We start from the raw sequence: 15636 nt of genomic DNA on the forward strand, positions 1-15636 counted from the left end.
ATGATCAAATGCAAGCTTTTGTTCATAGCCTCGGGGGCTACTCCCATCGGGAGCGCTTTTCGCGCACCCGAGAGATAAAAAGAAGAAAATATCGAGAAGAATGACAATAAAGCGACAAGGTGCACTAGAATGTTGAGCCTACAACCAAGCACAAGTTCTTGGTTGTAGCCTCGGGGGCTACTCCCATCGGGAACGCTGTTCGCGTGCCCGATGAAAATTATCAAGAAGGAAAAAGAGAAAGAAAGAAAGAAAAAGAAGAAAGAAGGAGCATATTTCGAGTTATAAAAATAACTCTACATATACTCCCATCGGGAGAGCAACATAAGTCAGAAATTGACTCGATAAAATGTGCTATTCCAACAGCCGAATAAGCACTCGACAATATATTCTCAGAACGCTAAAAGTTGCGAATTCTGAATGCCGCAAAACACTGCGAAGGTAAGACCCCAGATCCGTTCTGTGCGGCCTGGCACCGCCAAAGACTGCGCTCTGCTACTTTTTTCCACATCAACAGATGTGAAGAAATATCCCAGCGGACGCGCTGTGGACTTGATAAAAATGACTAGGACTCGATAGAATGGTAAGACCTTAAGCGGCACCTGTCGAAGTTTACACCAGTATCACCGAGATCATGTCCAGGGACGTGATCTTGAAGTAGGTTTTTGCGGATTGCCACTAGAGCAGTTAACTAGTACCTGATCCGTCAGATGAACTAGCCCCAACTACCAGTATCCCTGCACAAGTATAGAAATTCATGTGAAAAATATAGACAAGTTAAAGTTGTCGAGTAAAAATAAACAGGGGAGATTTTCCCTGACTCTACGATTCAAGCAAAATCTCGGGGGCTACTGACATAGGCATCCCCAATGGGCCTGTCGAAGATAGTACCCAGGGTTTACTGAAGGCCCACTACTCGAAGGACAGGAAGACTCGGAAGCCCAAGATGTTATTATGGAAAGATAGAGTTGTAATAGGAAGTGTAAAACTGTAATCTTGCGGGACGGGTTAGAAACCCTCCCGGACTCTGTAAACTTGTGTATTACGAATCCCTCGGCTCCAACTTGTATATAAGGGGGAGTCGAGGGACGAAGAGATCATCAAATCATTGTTGAGTAACCCTAGTTTTATTTCGTCGAGTACTTTCCGGCTGATAACCTTCGAGATCTACTTGCCCTCTACATTACACGAAACCCTAGTCTACTATTCGTAGGCATTGACAAGTTAATACCTTGTCACTGGGGGACAGGAGTCTCTGTTCCGGCACGCCGCCGGGACGGGGAAGTGCCCCCGGAAGGCTTCTCCATCAACACCACCGCCATCTTCATCGTTGCTGTCTCCCATGAGGAGGGAGTAGTTCTCCATCGAGGCTCGGGGCTGTACCGGTAGCTATGTGGTTCATCTCTCTCCTATGTACTTCAATACAATAATCTCATGAGCTGCCTTACATGATTGGGATTCATATGATGATGCTTGTAATCTAGATGTCATTATGCTAGTCAAGTGGGTTTTACTTATGTGATCTCCGGAGACTCCTTGTCCCACGTGTGTAAAGGTGACGAGTGTGTGCACCGTGTGGGTCTCTTAGGCTATATTTCACGGAATACTTATTCACCGTTATGAATGGCATAGTGAAGTGCTTATTTATATCTCTTTATGATTGCAATGTGTTTTGTATCACAATTTATCCGTGTGCTACTCTAGTGATGTTATTAAAGTAGTTTATTCCTCCCGCACGGTGTAATGGTGACGAGTGTGTGCATCGTGTAGTACTTGGCGTAGGCTATGATAGTGATCTCTTGTAGATTATGAAGTTAACTATTGCTATGATGGTATTGATGTGATCTATGCCTCCTTTCGTAGTGTGAAGGTGACGAGTGTGCATGCTATGTTAGTACTTGGTTTGGTTATGTTGATCTCGTTATGCACTCTAAGGTTATTTAAATATGAACATTGAATATTGTGGAGCTTGTTAACTCCGGCATTGATGGTTCGTGTAATCCTACACGGTTAGTGGTGTTCATCATCCAACAAGAGGGTGTAGAGTCTAGCATCTATCTATTTATTCCGTTATGTGATCAATGTTGAGAGTGTCCACTAGTGAAAGTATGATCCCTAGGCCTTGTTCCTAAATATCGCTATCGCTGCTTGTTTACTGTTTTACTGCATCTTTACTTCCTGCAATATTACTACCATCAACCGCACGCCAGCCAAGCACTTTTACGGCGCCGTACTACTGCTCATATTCATTCGTACCACTTGTATTTCACTATCTCTTCGCCGAACTAGTGCACCTATTAGGTGTGTTGGGGACACAAGAGACTTCTTGCTTTGTGGTTGCAGGGTTGCATGAGAGGGATATCTTTGACCTCTTCCTCCCTGAGTTCGATAAACCTTGGGTGATCCACCTAAGGGAAACTTGCTACTGTTCTACAAACCTCTGCTCTTGGAGGCCTAACACTGTCTACAAGAATAGAAGCACCCGTAGACATCAACCAACAAGCGTACTGACGCTCTTGCTACCAAGTTAGAGCAAAGCGAGAAGGCTCGCAAGAAAGCTGAAGAGGATGCCAAGAAGGCTAAGGAAGATGCCGCCACTGTCGAAGAACTCCGAAAAAGACTTCACGACGCGGAAACTTCTCTGAGTGAGAACATAACTCAACAGTCTGCTCGTGAACAAGAAATCCTTACTCGCTTGGAGTCACAATGTCGATGTTTTGTTAGTAAGTGCTCAGATCCTTGCTGTTTCCTTGTGTCATTTTTGTTCCCTTTTCCTTTGACCAACTCTTTGTCACTTTATTCAGGGAGAACCGGTCAAGAATATGAGCTGGAAGGTCCTGAAGGTGACCAGCTCCTTGACACGCTTTCTCTTCTTGAGATCCATGTTGATGAGGCCCGCGATGGCCTTACTGAAGCGAAGATTGGCCTATCGCAGCTTTTTCCATACTTTTTCAAGAAGAAGGAAGTGCCCGCGACTTTTGTCGCTCTCGCCAAGTGCTTCAGTTCTCAAGAAAACCTTGGACTCCAACTTCGCCAAGAGGGGTTAAAAGTTGGCGTTGAAGGTACCATTGCCCTGGTTGCTGACAGCCAACAAGACGTTGACTGGGCAAAAGTTGGCGACACGGAGGAAATGGAGATGAAGAAGTGGCAGGCACTGATTAAGGCTGCCAAGCCCAACTCGAAGAAGATCCTTGCTTATCTCGGATACAATCCAGCTCCTGCTCCTAGCTCTTCAAAGCCGGAGGTCAAGTAGAACACCTTGCCTTTGCTTCTAGTTTTAACTCTCTTTTGGCGCTGTTGCCTTGCTAGGTTTGGCGACAACTGCTTCAGTAGTTCACTAGGAATCCTTCTTTTGTAATAGCTATGTATATATTTGAAGAATTAATGGAAATCTATCTTTGCTTCATGATTGATGTCGAGAATCTTTATTTTTCAGTTGATTTTTGACAACTATACTGCGACTCCTTCTTCCGATACTTTTCCTGCGTCCTGTTTGAAGAAGAAAACTGTGGCTGTCGAGCATTTTGAAGATTCATCGAGTAAAGGTTCGGCACAAGACTTGGAAGAACTTCGCCAACAACTGCAATCTGTGAAGAAACAATCGCTTATGATAATGGAACAGTCTCGAAAATCTTCCGAGAGGGAAAAAATTGCGCTTCAACAAGCTCGAGATGCTATAGCCGCAAAGGAAAACGCGGTTTCTGAGGCTGCTGCGGCTTCTGCTCGAGAAAATTGTATGCTTGAACTAATGACGGAGTCAAGCTTGGATATGGCAAGTATGCTTCATTAACTTGATCACGCTGAATTTTTATCTTGCTTGTCTTCTCTTTGTCTGCTAATTCTCTTCTTGAAACAGGTTCTTTTTTGGACACTGTTACCGAGGATGAACGTGTTGAAGCTCGATCCGCTGTGCTTCTCAGACTTTCAAAGGAGCATGGTTCTAATTTTTGGGGCACACCTGAACGTACCAGCCAGATCGTCAGATTTCAAGACCGCGCGCTTCAGGTCCGCGAGTTTCTTGACTTCTGCACGAGGACCTTCTCTTTAGTTTATGGCACCATGTTTCTGCGTAATAAAATGCCAGAAACCCTTCCTGCTCTGATGGAGAAATTTCGGGATGCTCCTCGAATTCATGGCTTTGTGCGAGCTCAATTAGCTGCTGGCGCAAGGTTTGCTATGATTATGATAAAGATATGCTGCCCGAATTTAGACATGGGTCAAATTGTTCCCAAGTGCCTGGCCAAGATGGCGAAAAGGAAGAGGAACTTCGGCAAGTATGATGATATTGTGACTCCTGTTGCAGAGGTTATGATGGACGAGCTTCTTCGGATGGACGCCGAATTCTTCGTAAAGGGCAGCTATGCTGAACATAGTACTCGTGCTGTGAGTAATGAACGGTTGACTATAGATAGTATACTAGGCAACAATTGAAATTTATTGCCCAAGGATTGTATCCTGTATGTTGTAGACATAATCTATATTTGTAAAGCCAACAAATGTATTTATTTTTCTTCATCAAGCCCCCGAGTGTTTCGATGGCGGATCTCTGAGTTGTATATGCGAGGTTTTTAGACCAAGGCAACCAGATTCTTACTGAATATACTATATTTGCGGGTACTAGCCCCCGAGTGTTTTTTGCTCTGTTTTGATTGCTATTTTGTATCTTCTTTTTATCTGGCGAGGTATTTGGTACCAAGGCGAAATATCTTTGTCAGTTAGATTCATCTATATTGTATATATATTGTAACTTTCAAGGTGTAAGCCCCCGTGCATGTCGAAAGAAAAGATATATATCTCCACTATCTTTATTATATTGCAGCACCGCGAGCCCGCCTCATTAAAAACCTTCTCCGGCCCCACTCGGTGCCCCGAAAAAGGAAAAGAGTGCGTCTGAAAACTCGCGGGCGTTTCAGTACATTGTAGCTTTACAAAGGAGGGCTATATTTCGGCACTAAGCGTAGAAACGCCTTAGCTGTGCTACGTTCCAGGGGTTTTTCTCGGGAGTCCCTGTCTTCTTATCTTTGATCCTGTATGCTCCTCCTTCGATTACTTCTGTGACGACGTAAGGGCCAAGCCACGGCGACTCGAGTTTTTCAGTACGATCTTGATTGAGTCGTAGAACTAAGTCTCCAACCTGAAAGGATCTTGGTCGCAATCGTCGACTGTGGTAATTTTTCAGGTCTTGCTGATATTTAGTGACCCTTGATAATACTTCATCTCGAGCTTCGTCGAGTGCGTCGACGTCGTCTTCCAATGCTCTCCTGGAAGTTTCTTCATTGTATTCCGTGACTCTCGGAGAGTCGTGCTCTATTTCTATCGGCAGTATCGCCTCTCGCTCCATGGACCAGGAAAAACGGAGTCTCCGTGTTGCTCGTATTTGGTGTTGTTCGGATGCTCCACAGCACACTCGGCAGCTCCTCTGGCCAAGTATGTCGAGATTTTTCCAGTGGCCCTAACAAACGCTTCTTGATGCCATTGCAGATGATACCATTGGCTTTCTCGACTTGGCCATTGGTTTGAGGATGCGCAACTGACGCGAAGTGCAGTTTGATACCCACCTCTGCACAATACGCCTTGAATTCCTTGGATGTGAAGTTACTGTCATTGTCCGTGACGATGCTATGAGGCACTCGAAATCGAAAAACAATGCTCTTCACGAACTTTATTGCTGACGCTGCATCTGGTGAATTTATCGGCTTCGCTTCTATCCACTTGGTGAATTTGTCGACAGCGACGAGCATATACTCATATCCTCCTGGCGAGGCCTTGTGTAACTTTCCCACCATGTCGAGACCCCACTGAGCAAAGGGCCAAGATAAGGGTATTGGCATTAGTTCCGCTACCGGAGAGTGAGGTTTTGCGGCAAATTTTGGCACGCGTCACAAGTTCGCACTATCTCCTTCGCGTCCTCAATTGCTGTCAACCAGTAAAATCCAGCTCGAAAAACCTTGGCTGCGATAGCTCGACTGCTTGCATGATGACCGCATACTCCTTCGTGTACTTCCTTCAGAATTACCCTTCCTTCTTCGGGTGTAACGCATCTTTGTAACACACCCGAAATACTTCGTTTGTACAGCTCTCCTATGATCACAGTGAAGGCTTTGGAACGTCTAATAACTCGCCTTGCTTCAACTGGATCATCGGGTATTGTTTTCCTTAGGATATATGATATGTACGCCTGCATCCATGGGATTTGCACCATCAGTACTAGATCATGTTCCTCTTCTTCTTCCAGTGTTTCTTGCACAGCCCCCGAGGATTTTTCGTCCTTCTTCTTCTTTTTTGATTTCTTCGGCTTTATGGATCTCTCTGTTATCTCCTCCCAGAACACACCTGGAGGAATCGCGAGACACTGCGACCCGATGTTTGCAAGAACATCGGCTTCGTCATTGCTTAACCTGCTGATGTGGTTCACCTCGCATCCATCAAACAGCTTCTCCAGCTCATTATACATCTCCTTGTACGCTACCATGCTATCGTTGACTGCATCACATTGGTTCATGACTTGTTGGGCCACCAATTGTGAGTCGCCGAAGATTTTCAGTCGAGTTGCACCACAAGCCTTCGCCATCTTCATCCCATGTATAAGAGCTTCGTATTCTGCCTCGTTGTTAGACGCGTTTGGGAACGTCATCCGTAAGACATACTTTAATTTGTCGCCTTCAGGTGATATTAGTATCACGCCTGCTCCAGCTCCTTCTAACCTTTTGGATCCATCGAAGTTCATAGTCCAGGTTCTCGATAAATCTGGGGGTCCTGTGTTTTGCAGCTCCATCCAATCTGCGATGAAATCTGGTAAAATTTGTGACTTTATTGCTTTTCTTTTTTCATACGTGATGTCCCGAGGGGAAAGTTCTATTCCCCAAAGGGAGACACGACCTGTAGCTTCTGGATTGTTATGTATATTGGATAGAGGCGCCTCGTTAACCACTATTATCGGATGCGCCGAAAAATAGTGGCGCAATTTTCTTGCGGTTGTAAACACTCCATATGCTAGCTTCTGGTACTGCGGGTACCGCTGTTTTGAAGGCGATAAAACTTCACTGATGAAGTATACCGGTCTCTGCACTCCGTGGAGTTTTCCTTCTTCTTCTCTTTCGACAACTAGCGCCGTGCTAACCACCTGGGGTGTAGCCGCAATGTATAACAGGAGGGGTTCCTTCTCTTTTGGCACCACTAATATCGGTGGTGTCGAAATTGTGCGTTTAAGATCCTCGAAGGCTCTATCTGCATCTTCGTTCCACTGGAACTTCTCCCCTTGTTTGATTAGGGCGTAAAACGGTAGCGCCTTTTCTCCTAGCCTGGCGACGAATCTGCTTAAAGCTGCGACTCGCCCAGTTAATTGCTGTATTTCTTTCAAGTTTGTTGGCTTCCTCATTGTTACAATAGCTTGGATTTTTTCGGGATTAGCTTCAATCCCTCTTGCTGAGACTAGGAACCCAAGAAGTTCTCCCGCAGGGACGCCGAAAGAGCACTTCGTCGGATTCAGTTTGAGACAAAATTTGTCGAGGTTGTCGAAGGTTTCCTTCAAGTCCTCGATTAACGTTGCCCCCTTTTTTGATGTTATGATGACATCGTCAATGTATACTTGTACATTTTTCCCAATCTATGTTGCTAAGCACTTCTGCATCATCCGCTGATATGCTGCTCCCGCGTTTTTCAGACCGAAAGGCATTGTTCTGTAGCAAAACACGCCATACGGTGTGATGAACGCTGTCTTGGCTTCGTCATCTACTTTTAATCTGATCTGGTTGTAACCAGAATATGCATCCAAGAAGGAAAGACGTTTGCATCCTGCCGTGGAGTCGATAATTTGATCGATCCTTGGGAGGGGAAAGTGATCCTTTGGACAATGTTTATTGAGGCAAAGTCGACACACATATGAAGGACTTTCGTGTTTTTCTTCGGCACCATCACTGGGTTAGCTACTCATGTGGCCTCTGTAGATATTTCTTTAATGAAACCAGCTTCTCTGAGCCGATCAATTTCTGACAGCATAGCTTTGAGGTTTGGTTCCGAAAAACGCCGCAAAGCTTGTTTGATTGGTCTCGCTATTGGATCCAAGTTTAGGTGGTGCTCGACAAGTTCCCTGGGTACTCCTGGCATGTCAGCTAGACACCATGCGAAGATTTTCCAGTGCTCACGGAGGAACTCGACGAGCGCGCTTTCCTATGCGAGGTCCATGTTTGTCGCGATGGACGTCGTTTTCATCGGATCTGTCGGGTGGATCTGCACTTCCTTAGAGTCTTTTGCGGTGTTGAAGGTTGATTCCTTGTTGGGCCTCCCTACATCTGGCAGCACATCATAATCAGTCATGAGCCTTGACGCCGCGTACTCTGCTTGCATCCCAAAGGTTTCTGATAGTCGATGAAAATCCTTGTCACATTTATCGGCTAGCGCGAAGCTTCCTTTAACTGTGATTGGTCCCTTAGGTCCAGGTAGTCTCCATAGCAGATACGTGTAATGTGGTACCGCCATAAACCTCGCATATGCTGGTCGCCCTAACAAGGCGTGATATTGCGACGGGAAATCCACAACTTCAAACTCCAACCTTTCTATCCTGTAATTTTCTCGGGTCCCAAACTGAACGTCGAGATTAATTCTTCCCAACGGATAACTTGGCTTCTCTGGTGTGATTCCATGGAAACGCGTGTCGGTTGGTTTTAGATTTGCCAGGGATATGTTCATTTTCCTCAGTGTATCTGCATACATGAGGTTTAGACTGCTACCTCCATCTATGAAAACTCGAGATACGTCGAATCCTGCGATCACCGCTAGTAAAATATGTGCTGATTGCCCTGGTCAAGGAACTTGCTGCGGGTGATCCGCAATTGTGAAGCCAATGTCCTGTCCTGACCAATTTAGGTACTCTATCGTTGGTGGAGGCATCTTCTCTGCCTTGAACACTTGTCGCGAGATTACCTTCTGAGCCCTGTTAGATGGCCTGGGTTTCTGATGCGTGTAGTTGACACGTCCGTTGGGAACCCCAAGAGGAAGGTGTGATGCGCACAGTAGCAAGTTTCCCTCAGTAAGAAACCAAGGTTTAATCGAACCAGTAGGAGTCAAGAAGCACGCTGAAGGTTGATGGCGGAGGAGTGTAGTGCGGCGCAACACCGGGGATTCCGGCGCCAACGTGGAACCCGCACAACACAATCACGGAACTTTGCCCCAACGTAACAGCGAGGTTGTCAATCTCACCGGCTTGCCGTAAACAAAGGATTAGATGTATAGTGTGGATGATGATGTTTGTTTGCGAAGAACAGGTAAAGAACAATTGCGGTAGATTGTATTTCGGATGTAAAGAATAGGACCGGGGTCCACAGTTCACTAGTGGTGTCTCTCCCATAAGATAGCAGATGTTGGGTGAACAAATTATAGTTGGGCAATTGACAAATAAAGAAGGCATAACAATGCACATAAATATATATTGATGAGTACTATGAGATTTAATCAGGGCATTACGACAAAGTACATAGACCGCCATCCAGCATGCATCTATGCCTAAAAAGTCCACCTTCAGGTTATCATCCGAACCCCCTCCAGTATTAAGTTGTAAACAACAGACAATTGCATTAAGTATGGTGCGTAATGTAATCAACACAAATATCCTTAGACAAAGCATCGATGTTTTATCCCTAGTGGCAACAACACATCCACAACCTTAGAACTTTCTCGTCATCGTCCCCGCATTTAATGGAGGCATGAACCCACTATCGAGCATAAATACTCCCTCTTGGAGTCACAAGTATCAACTTGGCCAGACCCTCTACTAGCAACGGAGAGCATGCAAGGACATAAATAACATATATGATAGATTGATAACCAACTTGACATAGTATTCAATATCCATCGGATCCCAACAAACACAACATGAAGGATTACAAATAGACGATCTTGATCATGATAGGCAGCTCACAAGATCGAACATGATAGCACAATGAGGAGAAGACGACCATCTAGCTACTGCTATGGACCCATGGTCCAGGGGTGAACTACTCACACATCGATCCGGAGGCGATCATGGCGATGAAGAGACCTCCGGGAGATGATTCCCCTCTTCGGCAGGGTGCCGGAGGCGATCTCCTGAATCCCCCAAGATGGGATTGGCGGCGGCGGCGTCTCTGGAAGGTTTTCCATATCGTGGCTCTCGGTACTGGGGGTTTCGCGACGGAGGCTTTAAGTAGGCGGAAGGGCAGGTCAGGGGGCCACACGAGGGACCCACACAACAGGGCCGCGCGGCCAGGGCCCAGGCCGCACCGCCCTGGCGTGTCGTCGCCTCGTGGCCCCACTTCTTATCTCCTCCGGTCTTCTGGAAGCTTCGTGGAAAAATAGGCCCCTGGGCGTTGATTTCGTCCAATTCCGAGAATATTTCCTTACTAGGATTTCTGAAACCAAAAACAGCAGAAAACAAAGAATCGGCTCTTCGGCATCTCGTCAAAAAGTTAGTGCCGGAAAATGCAAAAATATGACATATAATGTGTATAAAACATGTGAGTATCATCATAAAAGTAGCATGGAACATAAGAAATTATAGATACGTTTGGGATGTATCAAGCATCCACAAGCTTAGTTCCTACTCGCCCTCGAGTAGGTAAACGATAGCAAAGATAATTTCTGAAGTGACATGCTATCATAATCTTGATCATACTATTGTAAAGCATATGAGATGAATGCAGCGATTCGAAGCAATGATGAAGATAATGAGTAAACAACTGAATCATAAAACAAAGACTTTTCATGAATAATACTTTCAAGACAAGTGTCAATAAGTCTTGCATAACAGTTAACTCATAAGCAATAGATTCTTAGTAAAGAGCTTTGAAACAACACAAAGGAAGATATAAGTTTCAGCGGTTGCTTTCAACTTTAACATGTTTATCTCATGGATAATTGTCAACACAAAGTAATATAACAAGTGCAATAGGTAAACATGTAAGAATCAATGCACACAGTTTACACAAGTGTTTGCTTCTAAGATAAAAAGAATAGGTAAACTGGCTCAACAATAAAGTAGAAGAATGGCCCTTCGCAGAGGGAAGCATGGATTACTATTTTTGTGCTAGAGCTTTTCATTTTGAAAACAAGAAACAATTTTGTCAACGGTAGTAATAAAGCATATGAGTTATGTATAAGATATCTTATAAGTTGCAAGCCTCATGCATAGTATACCAATAGTGCCCGCACCTTGTCCTAATTAGCTTGGATTAACACAGATTATCATTGCATAGCATATGTTTCAACCAAGTGTCACAAAGGGGTACCTCTATGCCGCCTGTACAAAGGTCTAAGGAGAAAGCTCGCATTGGATTTCTCGCTTTTGATTATTCTCAACTTAGACATCCATACCGGGACAACATAGACAACAGATAATGGACTCCTCTTTTAATGCTTAAGCATTTCACAACAGATAATATTCTCATAAGAGATTGAGGATTAGCTGTCCACACTGAAACTTCCACCATGAATCATGGCTTTAGTTAGCGGCCCAATGTTCTTCTCTAACAGTATGCATACTCAAATCATTTGATTGTGAAAACCGCCCTTACTTCAGACAAGACGAACATGCATAGAAACTCACATGATATTCAACAAAGGTAAAAGTTGATGGCGTCCCCAGAAAACATGGTTACCGCTCAACAAGCAACTTACTAAGAAATAAGACACATAAATACATATTCTTCACCACGATAGTTTTTAAGCTATTTTGTCCCATGAGCTATATATTGTAAAGGTAAAGAATATAAATTTTAAAGGTAGCACTCAAGTAATGTACTTTGGAATGGCGGAGAAATACCATGTGGTAGGTAGGTATGGTGGACACAAATGGCATGGTTATTGGTTCAAGGATTTGGATGCATGAGAAGAATTCCTCTCAATACAAGGCTAGGCTAGCAAGGTTGTTTGAAGCAAACTCAAGTATAAAAGGTGCAGCAAAGCTTACATATGAACATATTGTAGCTATTATAAGACTTTACATCGTCTCCTTGTTGTTCAAACACCTCAACCAGAAAATATCTAGACTTAGAGAGACCAATCATGCAAACCAAATTTTAACATGCTCTATGTAGTTCTTCATTAATAGGTACAAGGTACATGATGCAAGAGCTTAAACATGATCTATATGAGCACAACAATTGCCAAGTATCACATTATTCAAGACATTATACCATTTACCACATGCGGCATTTTCCGTTTCCAACCATATAACAATGAATGAAATAGTTCAAATTTCGCAATGAACATTAAAGATAAAGCTAAGAACATATGTGTTCATACGAAACAGCGGAGCGTGTCTCTCTCCCAAACAAAGAATGCTAGGATCCGATCTTATTCAAACAAAACGAAAACAAAAACAAACAGACGCTCCAAGTAAAGCACATAAGATGTGACAGAATAAAAATATAGTTTCACTATAGGAACCTGATAATTTGTCGATGAAGAAGGGGATGCCCAAGGCATCCCCAAGCTTAGATGCTTGAGTCTTCTTAAAATATGCAGGGATGAACCACGGGGGCATCCCCAAGCTTTGACTTTTCACTCTTCTTGATCATATTGTATCATCCTCCTCTCTTGACCCTTGAAAACTTCCTCCACACCAAACTCGAAACAAACTCATTAGAGGGTCAGTGCAAAATTCATATATTCAGAGGTGACATAATCATTCTTAATACTTCTGGACATTGCACAAAGCTACTGAAAGTTAATGGAACAAAGAAATCCATCGAACATAGCAAAACAGGCAATGCGAAATAAAAGGCAGAATCTGTCAAAACAGAACAGTCCGTAAAGACGAATTTTAAAGTGGCACAAGCCTTGCTCAGATGAAAATGCCCAAATTGAATGAAAGTTGCGTACATATCTGAGGATCACGCACGTAAATTGGCAGATTTTTTAGATTTTTCTACAGGGACTACTGCTCAAGTTCGTGACAGCAAGAAATCTGTTCCTGCGCAGTAATCCAAATCTAGTATTGGCTTTACTATCAAAGACTTTACTTGGCACAACAATGCAATAAAATAAAGATAAGGAGAGGTTGTTACAGTAGTAAACAACTTCCAAGACTCAAATATAAAACAAAGTACTGTAGTAAAATCATGGGTTGTCTCCCATAAGCGCTTTTCTTTAACGCCTTTCAGCTAGGCGCAGAAAGTGTGAATCAAGTGTTGTCAAGAGATGAAGCATCAACATTACCTTGGGCTTTATGCATATCCTTCTTATTCTTTTTCTTACTCTTTGGTTTAGGGAATACATGTCTACCTCCGGGTGTAGAGGTGAATTTTAGGGTGCCTTCTCCCACATCTATGTTTGCTCCCAATAGTTTCAAAGAGGATCTTCCAAGTGTGATTTGTCCTGTTCCTACACATTCAATAACAAGATAGTCAGTGGATACTGTTCTTCCAAGAATGGTTGTATGCACACCCTCGGCTATTCCCTTAGGAATTATAACAGAGTTATCAATAAGAGTTATTCTTTCTCCCCCTTCAACGAGTCCCCAAAGTGTCAAAGATTCATAAATACTCTTAGGCATAAGGCAAAATTCAGATATAATATCACAACGGGCATGAAAAGTTTCACCACCAATAACAACTTTAATAGTAGGGTCCCATTTTGAAGGTTCAGAGTTCACTAAAACTTGATCAAGACGGTTACGAACATAACTATAATTTTCTTTCAAGTAAGATGCACTTGTCTCAAGAGTGTTTAATCTATTATAAATGCTAATAAGAGCTGAATCAAAATTATTAGCTGAACTATGTGATGCAACCAATTTCTTTATGGCATTAAAAGCTTGATCCCCATTGCAATGAAGGAAATCTCCTCCCACTACAACGATCTAAGGCATATCTATAGCGTAAGCCCAAAATAAAAGTTACTAAGGAGCAAACTTAGAGTCATTTGAGGTTCAGCTTTACGATAAGAATCAAAAATTCTAGACCAAGCATCTTTAAAACTCTCCTCATCTCCTTGTTTGAAAGTAAAAACTAATTCCTTAGGTGAGTAAGTAACAGGTGCAGAGCTAGACATGATAACAAAACAAACTAAATGCAAGTAACTAATTTTTTGTGTTTTTGATATAGAGAACAAGACAGTAAATAAAGTAAAGCTAGCAACTAATTTTTTTTGTGTTTTGTTTTAGTGCAGCAAACAAAGTAGTAAATAAAATAAAGCAAGACAAAAACAAAGTAAAGAGATTGGAAGTGGAGACTCCTTGCAGCGTGTCTTGATCTCCCGGCAACGGCGCCGTAAAAATATGCTTGATGCGTGCAGCTAACACACGTCCGTTGGGAACCCCAAGAGGAAGGTGTGATGCGTACATTAGCAAGTTTTCCCTCGTAAAGAAACCAAGGTTTATCGAACCAGGAGGAGCCAAGAAGAACGTTCAAGGTTGATGGCAGCGGAGTGTAGTGCGGCGCAACACCAGGGATTCCGCGCCAACGTGGAACCCGCACAACACAACCAAAGTACTTTGCCCCAACGTAACAGTGAGGTTGTCAATCTCACCGGCTTGCTGTGAACAAAGGATTAACCGTATTGTGTGGAAGATGATTGTTTGCGATGAACAGTAAAGAACAAGTATTGCAGTTGATTGTATTTCAAATGTAAAGAATAGGACCAGGGTCCATAGTTCACTAGCGGTGTCTCTCCCGTAAGATAAATAGCATGTTGGGTGAACAAATTACAGTTGGGCAATTGACAAATAAAGAAGGCATAACAATGCACATACATATATCATGATGAGTACTATGAGATTTAATCTGGGCATTACGACAAAGTACATAGACCGCTATCCAGCATGCATCTATGCCTAAAAAGTCCACCTTCAGGTTATCATCCGAACCCCTTCCAGTATTAAGTTGCAAACAACAGACAATTGCATTAAGTATGGTGCGTAATGTAATCAACACAAATATCCTTATACAAAGCATCGATGTTTTATCCCTAGTGGCAATAGCACATCCACAACCTTAGAACTTTCCGTCACCGTCCCGGATTCAATGGAGGCATGAACCCACTATCGAGCATAAATACTCCCTCTTGGAGTTACAAGTATCAACTTGGCCGAGCCTCTACTAGCAACGGAGAGCATGCAAGAACATAAACAACATATATATGATAGATTGATAATCAACTTGACATAGTATTCAATATTCATCGGATCCCAACAAACACAACATGTAGCATTACAAATAGATGATCTTGATCATGATAGGCAGCTCACAAGATCTAACATGATAGCACAATGAGGAGAAGACAACCATCTAGCTACCGCTATGGACCCATAGTCCAGGGGTGAACTACTCACACATCGATCCGGAGGCGATCATGGCGATGAAGAGCCCTCCGGGAGATGATTCCCCTCTCCGGCAGGGTGCCGGAGGCGATCTCATGAATCCCCCGAGATGGGATTGGCGGCGGCTGCGTCTCTGGAAGGTTTTCCGTGTCGTGGCTCTCGGTACTGGGGTTTCACGACGAAGACTATATGTAGGCGGAAGGGCAGGTCAAGGGGCGTCACGAGGGGCCCACACGCTAGGCCGGCGCGGCCAGGGCTTGGGCTGCGCTGCCCTGTTGTGTGGCCACCTCGTGGCCCCACTTCGTTTCCTCTTCGGACTTCTGGAAGCTTCGTGGAAAAATAGGCCC

General features: G+C 43.7%; 1 pseudogene; it reads left to right on the forward strand.

Annotated features, from left to right (window-relative positions):
- The first annotated feature begins 3127 nt into the window (after positions 1 to 3127).
- Positions 3128 to 15636, forward strand: part of LOC124671251 — a 31467-nt pseudogene continuing 18958 nt past the window's right edge.

Source organism: Lolium rigidum, chromosome 7 (assembly GCF_022539505.1).
Source record: "Lolium rigidum isolate FL_2022 chromosome 7, APGP_CSIRO_Lrig_0.1, whole genome shotgun sequence".
Classification (NCBI taxonomy): domain Eukaryota; kingdom Viridiplantae; phylum Streptophyta; class Magnoliopsida; order Poales; family Poaceae; genus Lolium; species Lolium rigidum.